This window comes from Petaurus breviceps, unplaced genomic scaffold (assembly GCF_028583685.1).
Source record: "Petaurus breviceps papuanus isolate PSGF00001 unplaced genomic scaffold, PetGlider_PUasm1.0 118, whole genome shotgun sequence".
NCBI lineage: Eukaryota > Metazoa > Chordata > Mammalia > Diprotodontia > Petauridae > Petaurus > Petaurus breviceps.
Genome location: NW_027185616.1, coordinates 17,913,377 through 17,929,651, shown reverse-complemented (window position 1 = coordinate 17,929,651; position 16,275 = coordinate 17,913,377). Strand labels below are relative to the sequence as shown.

At 36.5% G+C, this 16,275-nt stretch overlaps 1 long non-coding RNA gene across 1 annotated transcript in view; it reads right to left on the bottom strand.

Annotated features, from left to right (window-relative positions):
- LOC138161342 (uncharacterized) overlaps positions 1-16,275 on the bottom strand; it is a 62,026-nt gene that overhangs the window by 15,211 nt on the left and 30,540 nt on the right. The window contains exon 2 of the long non-coding RNA XR_011168336.1: positions 14,492-14,556. This is a non-coding gene — a long non-coding RNA (uncharacterized lncRNA). The remainder of the gene's footprint in view (positions 1-14,491; positions 14,557-16,275) is intronic.

Here is a 16,275-nt window from a genome sequence, read left to right as displayed (position 1 = left end):
TCTTCCAAAGTCAGCAAGGACTGGGAAGTCACCCCACTTTGCTGTGATGCAAACTTGCAAACCTAGGCCAGGAAAAGTCCCATTGGTGAATATTGATACTGAAAAGTAATCTTCTTCAGGAAATGAGGACCAAAGAACAGTTATACCATGTAATAAGAAAGAAACAATAAAGATCCCTAGAGAAAAAAGAAGTTTGGCAAATGATGGACAAGAATCATTATAAATTGAGCTTTCAAATAAAAATTCCTTCAAACCCTTAAAATGTGGTTTCTGTGTTTTTGAATATGGATGTTTGCTTTGTAAAATGGGATTGTTTCCAAATGACCTCCTAAAGTGAAGGGTTAGAGTTAAGGAGAGCAATTGCAAACATAGACCAGATAGGGAGGGAAATCAAGAAGGATGCAGCTACTGGAGACTGGAGAACATGGCATCCAGGTCTTTATATTTGAATGTGACAAATTCAGAGATACTTTTTACAAGAGTTTTAATTGAAACCGAACCTAGGAAATGTAAATATAGTTTATGATGAGCGATCTGATTACTACAATTTAGAAGGACCAAGGAGATTCAACATCTGGCCTCCTGGGTTGGTAAAAGAAAAGCCTTTGTCTTGTCAAAATCTTCCAAAGACGTTGAAAATGGCAGGGTGATTATTGATACATTTTTAAAAGGATGCCAATTTCTATTCAGTGATGGGGGCTAAGTGCTTTGCCACACCTCCCCCAATCAGTGTAAGCTAATGTATTTAGACATCTTGATGATAAGTGGACCTAAATTTGCCAAAGCAGTTGGTGGAATCGATTTCACTAGAAAGGGGAATTAACTGGCTTTTCTTCAAAACACATAAAAAAGGAGATTTTTGCCATTTGCCCTGAAAGTGAGACTTTTATGTAGCCTCAAGGAGCACAACTGATGGAGAAATGGCTCCCATTCATGCCAGGCATGAAAGTAGGTTTCACATTTTACAGTATTTGAAAATTCTATCCGAAACGTTGCAATTCAATTGTTATTCATATAGCACCAAAAAGACATAAAAGCATGGCCAGTTATCCCTTAGCTAGCCTCCATCATCCATTTTTCTTTTGAATATAGCCTTTTCAATACATTTTTCTATTGACCTGGAGAACTTTTTATCCTTTGGAAGTAGCATGATACAATGCACCTGAGTTCAAATTCTGGCTCTGACACTTGTTACCTGTATAGTCATATAGCTCTTGGACTGGATAATCTGCCTAAACTCTCTGGTTCTTAGTTCATCTGTAAAAGGGGAACTGGACTAGATTATTTCTGTGGTCCCTTCTAGAGTTTAGTCAATCATTCTATGATAGCTTAATTTTTTTTGATAACTTAATAAATTGGTTCCGTGTTTTTGTTTTTTGCCTTTTGGAGGGCAATTGGGGTTAAGAGACTTGCCTAAGGTTACACGGCTAGTTCTTTTGTGTGGTTGTTAAGTGTCTGAGGCCGGAACCGAACTTTGGTCCTCCTGACTCTGGGGCTGGCGCTTTACTCACTGCACCACCTAGCCACCCTGGAAGCTGCAGTTTTAAACACATAATGCTTTATAAGAGTTATCCAAATGGAAACTTGTCTTGCAAAAAAACAAAAACAAAAAACAAAACATCTGAACAAAAATGATTTGAAAGAAATACACATAAAATCAAAATGTAATAAATCAATAAACATTTGTTTATTTGTTTACCATGAACCAGGCACTGAACTAAACCCTGGAGATATAAAAAAGGCAAAATATAGTCCCTGATATCTGGTAGAGTTGTGAACTAATCCAACCATTCTGGAGAGCAATTTGGAACTGTGCCCAAAGGGGTATAAAAACTCTGCCTACCCTTTGAACCAGTAATACCACTACTAGGTCTGTATCCCAAAGTGATCATAAAAGAGGGGAAAGGATCCACATGTACAAAAATATTTATAGCAGCTCTTTTTGTGGTGGCAAAGAATTGGAACTTGAGGGGATGCCCATCAATTGGGGAATGGCTGAACAAGTTGTGGTATATGAATGTGATGGAATACTATTGTGCTACAAGAAATGATGAGCAGGTGGATTTCAGAAAAAACAAAACAAAACAAAACAAAACATGGAAACACTTACATGAAGTGAAGTGAGTGAAGCGAGCAAAACCAGAACATTATACACAGTACAGCAACACTGTACGATGAACAACTTTGATAGACTTAACTCTTCTCAGCAATAGAACTATCTGAGATAATTCAAAAAAACTCATGATGGAAAATGCTATCCACATTAAGGGAAAGAACTAGGGAGTATGAATGCAGATTTAAGCATGCTATTTTCTCTCTCTACTTTTTTTCTTTCTCATGATTTTTCCCTTTTGTTCTGATTCTTCTTTCATGACATGCCTAATGTAGAAATGTTTAATCTGACTGTACATGTATAGCCTATGTGAGATTACTTTCTGTCTTGGGGACAGACTTTGTCTTCTCAGTGATGGAGGAGCAGGGAAGGGAGAGAGGAAGAAAAAAATTGGAACTCCAAATCTTATAAAACTGAGTGACTAAAACTATCTTTACCTGTAATTGGAAAAAATAAAATACTATTGAGTGGCAAAAAATAAATATGCTGTTCATCATTCCACAAAGAAAGAAAGGAATGAAGAAGGAAAGAAGGAAAGGAAGGAAGGAAGGAAGGAAGGGAGAAAGGAAGGAAGGAAGGAAGGAAGGAAGAAAGGAAGGAAGGAGGGTAGGAAGGAAGGAAAGAAGGAAGGAAGGAAGGAAGGGAGAAAGAAAGAAAGAAAGCCCTTTCCCTCTAGGAACTTACAATCTAATGTAAACAAATATATAAAAAACAAACTATATATATGATATCAGGAAGCAATTAATTGAGGGAAGGCATTAGAATTAAAAGAAGTTAGGCACAGCTTCCTCCAGAAGGTAGGATTTTAACTGGGACTTAGAGGAAGCCAGGGAAATCATTATTAGGAGTGGAGGAAGTAGAGCGTTTCTGGCATGGAGGAGTCAGAGAAAATTACTGGAGTTAGGAGATGGGGTGTCTTGTTTGTAGAACATCCAGGAGGCCAGTGTCACTGTATCAAAGAGTATATGTTGGGGAATAAGGTGTAAGAAGACTGGAAAAGTAGACACGGATTAGTTGATGAAGTGCTTTGAATGCCAAACAGAACATTTTATACTTATTCCTGGAAGCAAAAGGAAGCCACAGGAGTCTATTGAGTAGGGAGTTGGATGTAAGACATGATTGGACCTGCATTTAGCAAAATCACTTCAGTAGATCAACAGAGGATGAAATGGGATGGGGACAAACTTGAGGCAGACAGATCCACCAGAAGACTATGGAAATAATCAAGGTGTGAGCTGATAAGAGCCTGAGTGGTGGCAATGGCAGAGGAAAGAAGAGAGCCTATTGGAAAGATGTTGCAATGGTGAAATTGAAAGGCACTGAAAATAGCTTTGATATGGGGTAATAGAGAGTGTGGAGTCTAGGATATGAGCACGAGGGACTGGGAGAATGGTGCTGAATTTCACAATAATAAGGTTAGGAGTAGGGGAGGGTTTGGGTGGAAAGGTGAGTTCTGTTTGGACAAATTTAGTTTAAGATGTCTGAAAGGCAGATGGAGATGCACACAAGAGAGACTGGGGCAGGTAAAGTAGGTTTGAAAATCATCAGCATAGAGATAATAGTTAAATGTATGGGAGCTGATGAGGATCACCAAGTGAAGTAGTATAGAAGGAGAAGAGAAGAGGGTCCACGATAGAACCCTGAGGAACCTCCATTGTTAGAGGGTGTGATATGGCGCATCCAGCAAGAAATGGAGAAGGAGCAATCAAGCAGGTAGAAAGAGAGAGCGGTGCCCTGAAAATCTAGAGAGGAGAGAGTTATCAAGGAGGAGAGAAGGATCAATAGGGTCAAAGGCAACAGAGAAGTCAAGGAGAATGAGGATTGAGGAAAGCTCGTTGCATTTGGCAATTCAGACATCACAATAACTTTGGAGAGAGACGTTTCATAGAATGAGAAGGTTGGAGGCCAGATTGTAAGGGTTTAAGAAGAGAGTGAAAGGAGGGAAAGTGTAAGCATCTATTGTGGACAGCCTTTTTGAGGAGCTTGGCTACAAAAGGACAGAAGAGCTATGGGATGATAGTGAAGATGAAAGGGTTAAATGAGGGTTTGGTTTTTTTTAAGGATAGTGGAGACTTGAGCATTTTTGCAGGCAGAAAGAAATGAGTCAGTAAAGAGGGAGAGGTTGAAAATAAGTGAAAGAGAGGGAATTACAAAGGGAGCAATCTGTTGGAAGGGGAAAGGAATTCAGACATCAGATGTAATTAGTAAGATTTTCCCAGTGCTTAAATGACCCCATGAGTGTCTTCAGGAAGTCCCTTTCCTCAAACTGATTAATTGGTTTGTTCCTGAATGTAACTGGTTAGATTTACTCTCCAAACTCTACTCCTTCTATAGTCAGTGCTTGTGGAGTTAGAACATTTCCTCTGGGTTCCTGAATCACTGGAGGAAAAAAGTATCAAACCAGGTGCTCTGGTATCAAATTCTGATGTGACTCTGAAGTCACATATGTGACTTCTTATGTGACTCTGAAGTCAGATTAACTGACGCAGTAAATTATTTCTTACATACTTAACTGGGAGTGGCGTCAAAGTCAAATAGAAGTGGATAGGTGGCATATTGACTTGGAAAGCCACAAATTAACATTATCTGTGTTGTATTGTATTTTTATTTTGTTAAATATTTCCTAATTACATTTTAATCCGATTCAGCAGAACTGGAAAGTTTTGTAGCCTACTGGCATGAGTCTGACACCTCTGATCAGAGTCATAGTTCTTGTTGGCTCAGGGACCACTGCCACTGTCATATCCTTCCCCATTTGGCATTTTCAGTAGATAGGGGCTGAAGTTGCAAGCATGGCTCCCTCCCTTCTGGAAATTTCCAGAACTGATTTTCCCCTCCTCCATTCATAATACCTTGGTGTGCCATACTTTTCTCTTTTCATCTTCCTTTCCTTTTCAAACTTGACCATCACATACTCTCCCCGCCCAGGTAATTCCTTGAGAAAATTTGCCTGAAGGAAAAGTTTTGTTATTTCATCCTTAAAAAACAAACAAACAAAAAAATAAAATATACCATTTCTGCAACACATAGTTGGGCGGCTAGGTGGAGCAGTGAATAGAGCACTGGCCTTGGAGTCAAGAGGACCTGAGTTCAAGTCTGACCTCAGACACTTGACACACTGACTATCCATGTGACCTTGGGCAAGTAACTTAACCCCAATTGCCCTCCAAAAAGCAAAAACAAAAACAATGGTATGCAAAAGTGAATAAAATATACCATTTCTACAACACATAGTAATTTTGTATAAATGCACACTGAGGCTGTTTATTCTTATTTCTATGATTATGTAATAATTGTGACCTTCAATGTAGAATATGACATCTAAGGTTTGATGCAGTTGATTGTTCTATGTTCATAAAAAGCACCAGCTATGTTCATAAAAAAACAAAACAAAACAAAACATTGTGTTTAAACAAAGTTTCTCTGAATAATTTAATCATATACACTGATTAGGCACAAGAGGTTTATATTTTACTAATTACCATTTTACTAATGGGATCATGACAGCCAAAAGGATCCTAACTTCACAGTCTCTGTATAGTAAAGAGAGAATTTGTAAGGCAGGAATCACTCCTTAATTTAGCTGCTGAGTAAAGCCATGTTTTCATATCATGGGTTTGTTTAGCATAAAGCAACTTTTGCATAAAGTCACATTTTACAACTTAATTAGATTTCACAAAACAGAAGAATATAAATTTCATAGTGTCATAGATAATATTCTCTTCTTGGTTTTGGATTAAACAAACTAAAATCCTATGTACCAAATGAATAAATTCACATTATAGCAATAAAAATACCGCATCAAATTTGGAGGAAGAAAAACCAGACAAAGTTGCATATTTAAAATTAATTGTGTGTGTAAGAGCAAATATATGAGTTTATGAATATGTTATACATGCATACACGTGTATGTTTATATGGGATAGGGACTGTACTTTTTATTTTATTGTTATAGAGAATGCTTGGGTGAAGACGTTTCCTTCTAAAAGTATAGGTTAGCACCCTCAATGCAACTTAAAGTCTTAGAATATTGTTTAGAAAAATAAGAACTTAAGTGATCTGCCCAAGGTCACACAGTGATTATATGTTAGAAGGAAGGCTTGAACCCATGACTCAGTTATCTTTCAAATAAATAAATGAAAAATACATGAAATTTCAAAGTTGAAAATATATATGGATATACTTGAAAATGAAATAGAGAACATACTTTAAATGTATTTTAAAATACAAATGTATTTTTAAAACAATACTAGAACATATACATATCATACAATACAGAATATATATGTATATTATGTGAATATATACATATGTGCACATAATATACAAACATATATGCATTTATCTACACAGGCTATATACACATACATATATATTAACTACCTTTCAGATAGATGGATAGATAAACATATATGATCTATATCTATTTATCTATCAATATAAATAACTATATTAGACATAGTATAATAATAATAGTTATATTGTATATATAGTATAATACATAGTATATAAAGGTTATAGCTATATTATATATAGTATAACACATAGTATATCAATAATATAGCTTTATTATATAATTGTGTGTATCATTACATTTAATATAGATGCATAAGATAGATGGATGAATAGATTAATATATCTATATGGTCTCAATGTATATCTATCTAGATCTACATTATAGAATTATGTATATTATATATATACACGAAAATAATATAGACAGATGGCTAAATACATATATGTGATCTCTCTGTAGACATATCTATCATCGTCTGTCTGTCTGTCTTTGAAAGGTGGCTGAGCCTAGAGGATAATGATGTGTTCTTCAAGCTTGGAATACTTGAGGTCAAAGTGAGCTGACTATAAAACATACTGGCCATATGACCATAGGCAAGTCTTTTAATCTAAATACGGTTAAAAAACTCTCCAAGGCTCTAGGAGGCAGATCAGTTAGTTATCTACACTGGTGGAAGGAGTTCTCATGCTGGGAGCTCTCTATATCCATATAATCATAGGTCTGGAGACCACCTTTACCACCCTGTCTTAACTCTGCCACTCCCCACCATGCCCTCATGGTGGCTATATTATCTAGGAGTAGAATGTCCTGGAAAAATCCTATCCTCTCATTTTAATATGGCTGGTGAGGTTAGAAAGTTCCATTGGCATTAACTAGCACAGCCATGTCCTACAGTTTCAAAGCTCCTCTACCCCACTGCTTCTCAGGAAGTAGGTCTTTCTCCTCTCTTTTCCTCTGTAGTACTTACACATAAAAACTCACACAAATAATCATATATACTGTAACATCTTTAGGAGAAATGTAAAGAAAGGCAACAATAATCTAAGCATTTATCTGTAACTATTTTATGTTATGTGATGACTACAAAAATACATGAAATGATACATGTATCATTTCTTTTAAATCTGAAATAAAATCTGAGACTGTAAAATATATCCTACTGACTTTATACTACATCTTTTAACCCAAAGAGTATAAAATACCATTTGGAAAAGTTATTTCTATAAAAGGGGTTATCTCATGAATAAAATTCTTCCTGTCCAAGTATTTATTGTAAATAATAAATTTATGCCACATGTGTGACTGGATAAGCACAGAAATAAAACTCTATTGGCATGTTACAGAAAGATGCCTAAAAGAATTTCTTTCAATCCAGGTCATTCTACTGAGCAAAAAGAATAGGGGTGGCCCTATGATTTCACTGGCATAGGGAACTCTTAGATAGAGAAACTCCCTCTACCAACGGAGGCCAGCATCTTCTTGGCAACTCAGAATATTAGAGTTTCCTAGATCATTGAGAAATTGTGACTTTCCCAGGATCAACCAGACAAAATATGTTCAAATTGAATCCAGTTTGTTATTGTTTTAAGGTCTACTCTCTCCACTGTATTACACTGCCTCCCCAAATGAACAATTGCCAATCAATATTCACTTCAAGGGGGCAGGTAGGTGGCTTGGTGGATGGAGCACCAGCACTAGAGTCAAGGAGACTTTAGGAGAACTCTTTGTAAGTTCAAATCTGGCCTTAGACTTAATAACTGTGTGACTCTGGGTAAATCATTTAACCATTTTGCCTCAGTTTCCTCATAGGAAAATGAGCTGAAGAAGAAATGACAAACTACTTCAGTTTCCTTGCCAAGAAAACCCTAAGTAGAGTCACGGAGAGTCAGACATGACTGAAAAGACTGAACAAAAACAACATTCCCTTCAAGTTTCATCAGAAGACATTTCATTTGTTCGTTATTTTTTAATCTGATATTTCTCATAAAACTTCTTATTTTCACTGTGCATGCTTTTATAAAATACTGTTCAAAACCAAATTCATTAGACTACCTTTCTATTTGAGTGAAGTGAATGGTAGCCTTTGGTACTGAAGAAGGAAATTCTTATATTGTGGAAGGGAGCCAAGGTGTTGAAGGGCCTTGAGTTTCCCAACTCAAGAAGAATTTTCTAATGACTCAAGTTAACCCAAAGTAAGGTGAACTGTCTTGGGAGATGGTAGGTTTTCCCTTCCCACAAATTTTCAAGCAAATACAAGATGATCATTCATTTGTATATTGTAGAGAGGATTCCTTTTCAGATATATGTTATATAAGATGGTAACTAATGTTTAGCTATAAACTGTCCCACGATTAGCTATAAATGAAGGTCTTTTTATGCTACCTTGTGATATGAACCCTTTGTAAATCTATCAACATGTATTTATTTTGGACAGGTGCGGCAGATGGACAATGAATTGAGCCCAAAATGGAGAAGTAAGATATCAAGCTTGATTGCATTTGGGAAACTGTCCAGCTCTTTTAACAATGCTGGCTTCCACAAAAGTCTATTTCTTACCAGTATTGTCCTAGCATTATCATAGAGCTATAAATCATGGAACCTTGCAATTTTAGAAGAATCAAAATTACAAATAACCCTAAAGATAATAGAAAGACACAAGGTAAATATGAATAGGCTATACAGATAGGAAGGAAACAACCATTTATTTAGCACCTAATCTCTATGTAAGGTATTGTGTTATTTACTTTACAAATATTATCTCATGGGCCCTTGCAACATTCCTGGGAGATAGGTGTAATTATTATCTTGATTTTACACAAAAGGAAATTAAGATAGACAAAGGTTAAATGACTTGCCCAGGGTCATGCAGTTTGTAAGTGTCTGAGGTCAGAGATGAACTCAGATCTTACTGACTCCAGGATCTGTGCTGTAACCCTGAATTCTCTAGCTGCCTCTCCATAGCACACTATGAGTAAAGATCTGCATATGAGAAGTAGAAATAAAAGATACTACCCAGGAAAAGAGAAGGAATTGGACTAGTCATGAAAGAATGAATGGAAACATATTTATTAAGTGCTTACTATATGGCAAATACTGTGCTAAGCATTGTTGATATAATACAAAAGTGAAGCTCAAGTATGTATACTCAAGTAGTATGCATTCTAATCAGTGGAAACAACACACATATGGTAGAAGGAGTGAATGGATGAATGAAGCATTTATTAATTGCTTACTATGTGCAAAGCATTGTGCTGCTGGTGATACAAAAAGAAAAGTTATATAGCCACTGCTTTCAAAAAAGTCACCTTCTAATAGAGGAGACAAAACATGGAAGGTAGGGCAGCTAGGTGGTGAATAGAGCACTGGCCCTGGAGTCAGGATGACCTGAGTTTAAATCTGGCCTCAGACACTTGACACTATCTGTGTGACCTTGGGCAAGTAACTTAACCACAATTGCCCTGCCTTCTCCCCTCAAAAAACAAAACAAAACAAAACAAAACATGGAAGGTTTCATTTGTAAAATATATGGAAAGTGAATGGCTGCAAAGAAAATTATAATGATTCTTCTTTAATGTCATTTACACTAATAATATCCATTTCTTTTTTTTTTGGAGGGCAATTGGGGTTATACTTTGGTATTTATTGCATATATATCCTGTATTCATTCATTGTAAACATGTTGTTTTTTTCTCAGTGGAATGTAAGCTCCTTTGGGGCAGGGACTTGCACTTTTGTATTTGTATTTTCAGGACCAAAATAAGTACACAGGCACATAGTAGGTCCTCATTAAATGCTCATCGATCAATTCCTTGTTTAAAAGAACAAGAGAAAGATCTTCAGTGTGTTAGGTGGTTCCTTGAGGAAAGTCTGATGGAAAAAAAAAACATGGAAAAGAACCAGATAAAATGAAAAGGTATGGAAAGAACTGAGATGGGCACCAGTGGAAGGAGATGTGTCCTAGAAGATGATTCATTTAGGTGGATTTTCAACAAACTGAATGGCCTAACCCAAAGATGAGTGATTTTGTGAAGATTTGGAAGGCCACTTCTTGCCTTATAGAGGAGGGTTTTAGGGAGCTGAGAAGAGCTCTATGTTGTCTAACTTAAAAAAAAAACCATCATTGATTAGGCTTAAAGCATAAATGGGATACTTATCTAATTTGGATATAAAATAAAGCTAAGAAGCATAGCTTGCACAATGGAGGCCAGAATTAGTTCCTGAAAAGATCTTGGCAAGGTTGATCACTGAATGAGATTAAATTCAAACAAATGAACAATAAACTTCTGAGAGAAGGGATAAGGGAAGTGTGATGAGACAACAGTTTATCTGAAAAACAAAATAAAACACAACATAACTCCTAGGAGTTGCATTGTAAGCTCAACACAAATCAAATGTGTGAAATGTTAGTCAAAAAACCTCATGCAATCTTATATTGTGTGAAGAGCACCATAAGGATTAGGGGAGCAATTGTCTTGCTCTATTCTACGCTGGTTGTACATTTGGAAGCTTGTAGAGGCAGCTGGGGGTCCAGTGGATACAACTCTGGGTCTGGAGTCAGGAAGATCTGAGTTCAAAATGGGCCTCAGACACCTATTAGCAACCTCTGTTTGCCTCAGATTCTTCCACTGTGAAATGGGAACACAGCTCCTACTTCTCATAGTTTTATAAGGATCAATGAGAAAATATCTGTAAAAGTGCTTAGCACAGGGCCTGGCAAATAGTGGGTGCTAAATAAATGCATATCTCCTTCCCCTCCAGTATAGTGTTCAGTTCTGGGTGCCACCTTTTTGTAAGGGTATTGATAATCTAAATTTAGTCCAGAGTCAGAAATCAGGATGACAAAGGACCCTGAGAACATACTTCATGAGCCTCAGCTGAAGGGACTGCGGATGTCCAGCTTAGACAAGAGCACACTTGAGGACAATACCGGGTTGTTGTTTTTTTTTTGTTTGTTTGTTTGTTTTTAGCATTTAGAAGGCTGACACATATGGAAGAGGGAATAGATTGCTTCTACTCAGCCTCAGGGAACTGTACTAGGAGCAATGGGGAGAAGGTACAAACAAGAAAATGTAAACCTGATACTAAGGAAAACTTCCTGGTAATTGTTGTTGTTTGACTTTGATTCTTGAATAAGAGATGGGAACTGAACCCAGGTCTCCCTGACTCAATTACTGCCAATATTCCATATTACTATGCAATCTTCAAATATATATGTGTGTGTGTGTGTGTGTGTGTGTGTGTGTGTGGCGGGGGGGGATGGATAGGTGGCTCAGTGAATAGAGCACGGGCCCTGGAGTCAGGAGGACCTGAGTTTAAATCCGGCCTCAGACACTTAACACAAAACTAGCCATGTGACCTTGGGCAAGTCACTTAGCCCAAATTGCCATGCCTTCCCCCTTCCAAAAAAGTAAAAAAAAAATATATATATATATATATATATGAATATATTTATAATATGATACTTAAATCCATATAATCATTTGAAATTCAGTTACACTATTGACACAATCTAGAAGAATTAAAATGATCTAATAAATACTATGTAGGTGTCAGTAAAAGGAGAAGGATGACTAGGCCTTCAACAAGACTAAAATTTATTACTTCAGAAACAGTCTGGAATCATTGCAGCATAAAACCATAGAAACACAGAAAGTATCAAAGCCAGGGAACTCAAAAAGAATAAAAACACCATATCACATCCCACAATCTCCTAAAATAGTATGTATGTAATATTTCAAAGATACATGATTTCATCAATTGAGCAACCAATATGTTATTTGAGAAACTAGACAGCTCCAACCTAAGTGAAGGCACCAGAGTTGAACTTTAGTGAAGGAACACACACACACACACACACAAACACACACACACACACACACACACACATATATATATATATATAAAACATACATTTGTGTGGAGAGAGAGAACACGCACATGTTTTATATATATATATATATATATATATATATATATATATATTTACATAAAACTATGATAGCCTGTCAAAATCTTTCTGTGTAAATATCATAGAAGTAGCTGACATGGGAGATAAAGAGTTGGCCTCAGATCCAGGAGCATGGGGTTCAACTTCTTTCTCTGACAAATATGGCTATGTGATCTTGGAAAACATTTCACCTTTAAAGAAGACTATAAATTGCAAAGAAGGTACCAATCTGCATTGGTGGAAGCAGTTTCCTTGCTAAGCAGTTCCTTATACTAATGAAATTAAAAGTCCAGATTCTCTCTCTCCCTCTCCCTTCCCTTTTCCTTCTTTTTCATCTTTCTCCCTCCCTTATATTTCTCCCTCCCTCTCCTTTTCTCTTTCTCTCCTTCTTTCTCTTCCTTCTTTCTTCTCTCTCTCTATCATTCTGTCTCTTGTTTGTCTCTCTCTACATACACACACATATATGTATTGTCTATATATGTACGTACACATACCTTTAAAAGAAATATATGAGCAAAATAGATAAATGGCAATTCATAAATAGATACATGGCAAAAGAATAAGTGACAGTCCTCCAAACAATAGTAAACAGTCAACAACCATACAGAAGAATACCCTAAATCTTTAATAATTAGAGAAATGCAAAACAAAGTAACTTTAAAGTTTTGTACAGATGACAAAAGCAGGGTATAGTCAATGTTGGGGGTGTTATAGAAACACATACAAATGCTTGGTGGAAGTATGGATCAGTACAACTATGCCGGAAAGCAATTTAGAATATTACAAGTGACTAAAATGTCCATATCTTTTAACCCGGAGGATTGATTACTAAAACCACAAGTAAACCACTGATGAAAAGAAAGTCTCTAAATTCCCCAAAACATTTATAGCAACACTGTGGTAACAAAATAACTGCCCATCAACTGGGGAACGAACAAACAATTTTTAGAAAATGATTCTAATGGAATAATATTGTCCTTTAAGAAATGATGAATATGAAGAACACAGAGAAACACACAAAGTTATATGAACTAATGCAGACTGATGTAAGCAGAGCCAAGAAAACAATATTCACAGTGACTATAACAACACAAATGGAAAGAACAACCACCACAAAATGACCCATAATGACCCAAAATGACCCAAAACAAATAAACATTTCAAAATTATAAAGAACAAGCTTAGCCCCAAAGAAGAGTTATGAGTAGACATCTTTCCTGGCTCCTTTGCAGAGGTGGGGATCCTAGGGTGTGAAACATTGTGTATAATATGAAATTTTTTTAAATGGGTTGATTGGTTTTGCTGAAAATTTTTTTTCTCTTCTTCCTCTTAAAATAATCTGTTATAAAGTGTAGCTCCTTGAGACCAGGCAGAGAAGGGATAGAGGGGGAATTTTGGCAATGTAAAAACAAATAACTATAAAACTTATTAAAATAAAAAGTAAAGTATGTGATTTCTGAAAATGGGGCTTAATCTATTAACTTCACTATGAAATGACTTCCCATGAATTTTGGAGAACTGAAAAGAATATCGATGGGTGACTTTTGGCAGCTTCTCCTTGATCAAAAGCCAATATTCCTGCAGAACTAATTGAGGCAAAATTCTCTGTAACTGTGTATATATAGGCAGATAATGCTCCCCAAAGAAGCAGGAATAAGAAAAAAAAATTAAATGTACCTTTTAAGATCTGAGATCTAAAAGAGACTGGAGACGTCTTCAGTTTCACAGATCATGTAGGTGTAGATATGGGAAAGGCCTTAAAAGCTATATAATCTAATTCCTTCCCTTTACAGATAAGGAAAATGACCCCACAAAGCTCAAGTGACCTGCCCAAGGCAGTAAATATCTGATGTCAGAATCAAACCCATTTCTTAAGTTTTCAGAGTCTATGTCCTTTTCACATTGCTTATTAATGGTAATGTTAAGAATAGAAATTATGTATCACAATATACTGGGACTTTGACTGCATTATTATTAAATGATCTGCATCTAAAAAGGGACAAAGAAAGCCTAAAACTGAGACTTTATTCAACCTTCTTTTGTTTTTCATCAAAAATTCATTGACTGACCTGCAGCATGGTGTAGGGGAATGAGGATGGGCCTGGACATTGAAGGATGTTTGTTTAAAACCTACCTCTGTACTTGTTACCTGTGTCTTCTTGGGTAAGTCACAAACTCCCTGGGCTTCAATGATCTCACCTGTAAGATAGGGAGAATGCATCAGATTAGATGACCTTTTAAATTCCTTTTGGCTCTAACTCCTTCCTTCCATAGACTACCTTTTATGGACATAGTAGGCCAATTCCCTTTCTTTGAACTCTCCAAGTTTGATTACTCCAAACTATTTATTGATTAAAAAAAAGTAACTCTGGTTTTATTTTTAAGACCCAAAATGAATCCATTACCCATGTTTTCCCCTAATACAACAGAATATTCCCGAGGGTTTATACTTTAGACAACTCATAAAACTTGCTTTCCACCAGTCTAATGGCTTTTCTTTTCTCTTTAGTTTGATTCTAAGCTATTTTCTGCTAACTAATGGCCTGATAATAGATCTGAAATCATGTGGGACCTAAAGGTATTTTAAATGATGAAGCGGCATTTTAATAAGAAGTGAGTGGGATTGGGATCCATCCCACAATACTGGAGCTTTCAGTCTCATAAAAGCTGCCAAAGTCCATGAAAACAGCTTTTGTGCTTCTCCTGGCCCAGTGTAGCAGAGAGGTCCCAGGCTCCTTATGAATTGGAGGGAATGGAGAATGGAGCAATGTAGCTAACCGTGTGAGGTGACACATACCAGGTCTTTGAACTGCCTATAAAAGAAGGGTACTATTTAGCATGGGATATTCAGCATTAGACAGGAAAAGATAGGAATGCTTTCCCCTTCTCTTTTCCATTGGCTGATTGGGAAGAGAGCAACATGATATAGAGACTGGAACCTGTGGTTCAGAAACAAAGAAGGGGAATTTAGTTAAATGCAATTCTTTGGTGGAAGTGGTCCAGTGGCTTTAGAAAAACCAGCAGCTTCAGGGCAAGCACAAGTTAAAAAAAAATTCTATCGATCTGTCTACCTATCCACCTATCTTTCTTTTTTTTCTATCTTTTTTCTTTCTCTCTTACTATCTCTCTCTCTTTCTCTCTGTTTCTCTTTCTCTCTCTCTCTCTCTCTCTCTCTCTCTCTCTCTCTCTCTCTCTCTCTCTCTCTCTCTCTCTCTCTCTCTCTCTCTCTTTCCCTTTGCAATGACAAACACCATCCATATAATGTTTTTTCTCATTTGTCAAAACCTGTTAAGGGGTTTGACATGAATCTTTCTTGACCCCTCCTGCTCTATATAATGACTAGCATTATGGAAATAAATTCTTTGGTCAGACACTTTGGGACAATTTTACATTGATATGATCCTTCTCTCACTTTATGACTCTTAAAGAAATTAGTGTCCCTATTTTGCTCCATGTCATCTCAGCACACCTCTTGGTTCTCTCTTCTACTGGCTTCAACATCTGTCTCTACCTTTGAAATTTCTTAAGTTGGAAAGGGGCAATGATTTTAGTTATTTTTTTCAAATGCTTTATTAACTTCTGATTTACATCATTCATTTCCCCCAGATTTTGAGTTACAAATTTTCTCCCTGTTTTTCCTCTAACCACCGCCCCAAAATATCAGTCCCACAGGATATCCCCTCCTCCAATCTGCTCTCTCCCATATTTTCTCCCATACCCCTTTCGACTTTTCCAGTGGATCTCTATGCCCCAGTGCCTGTATATCTTATTTCCGAATTGCATGTAAAATACTATTAATAATACATATATATATATATATATATATGTATTTGATTTTAAAACTTTGAATTCCAGATTCATTCCCTTCCTTTCTTGTCTCCCACCCTTACTGGGAAGATAAGCAGTTCAGTATAGGTT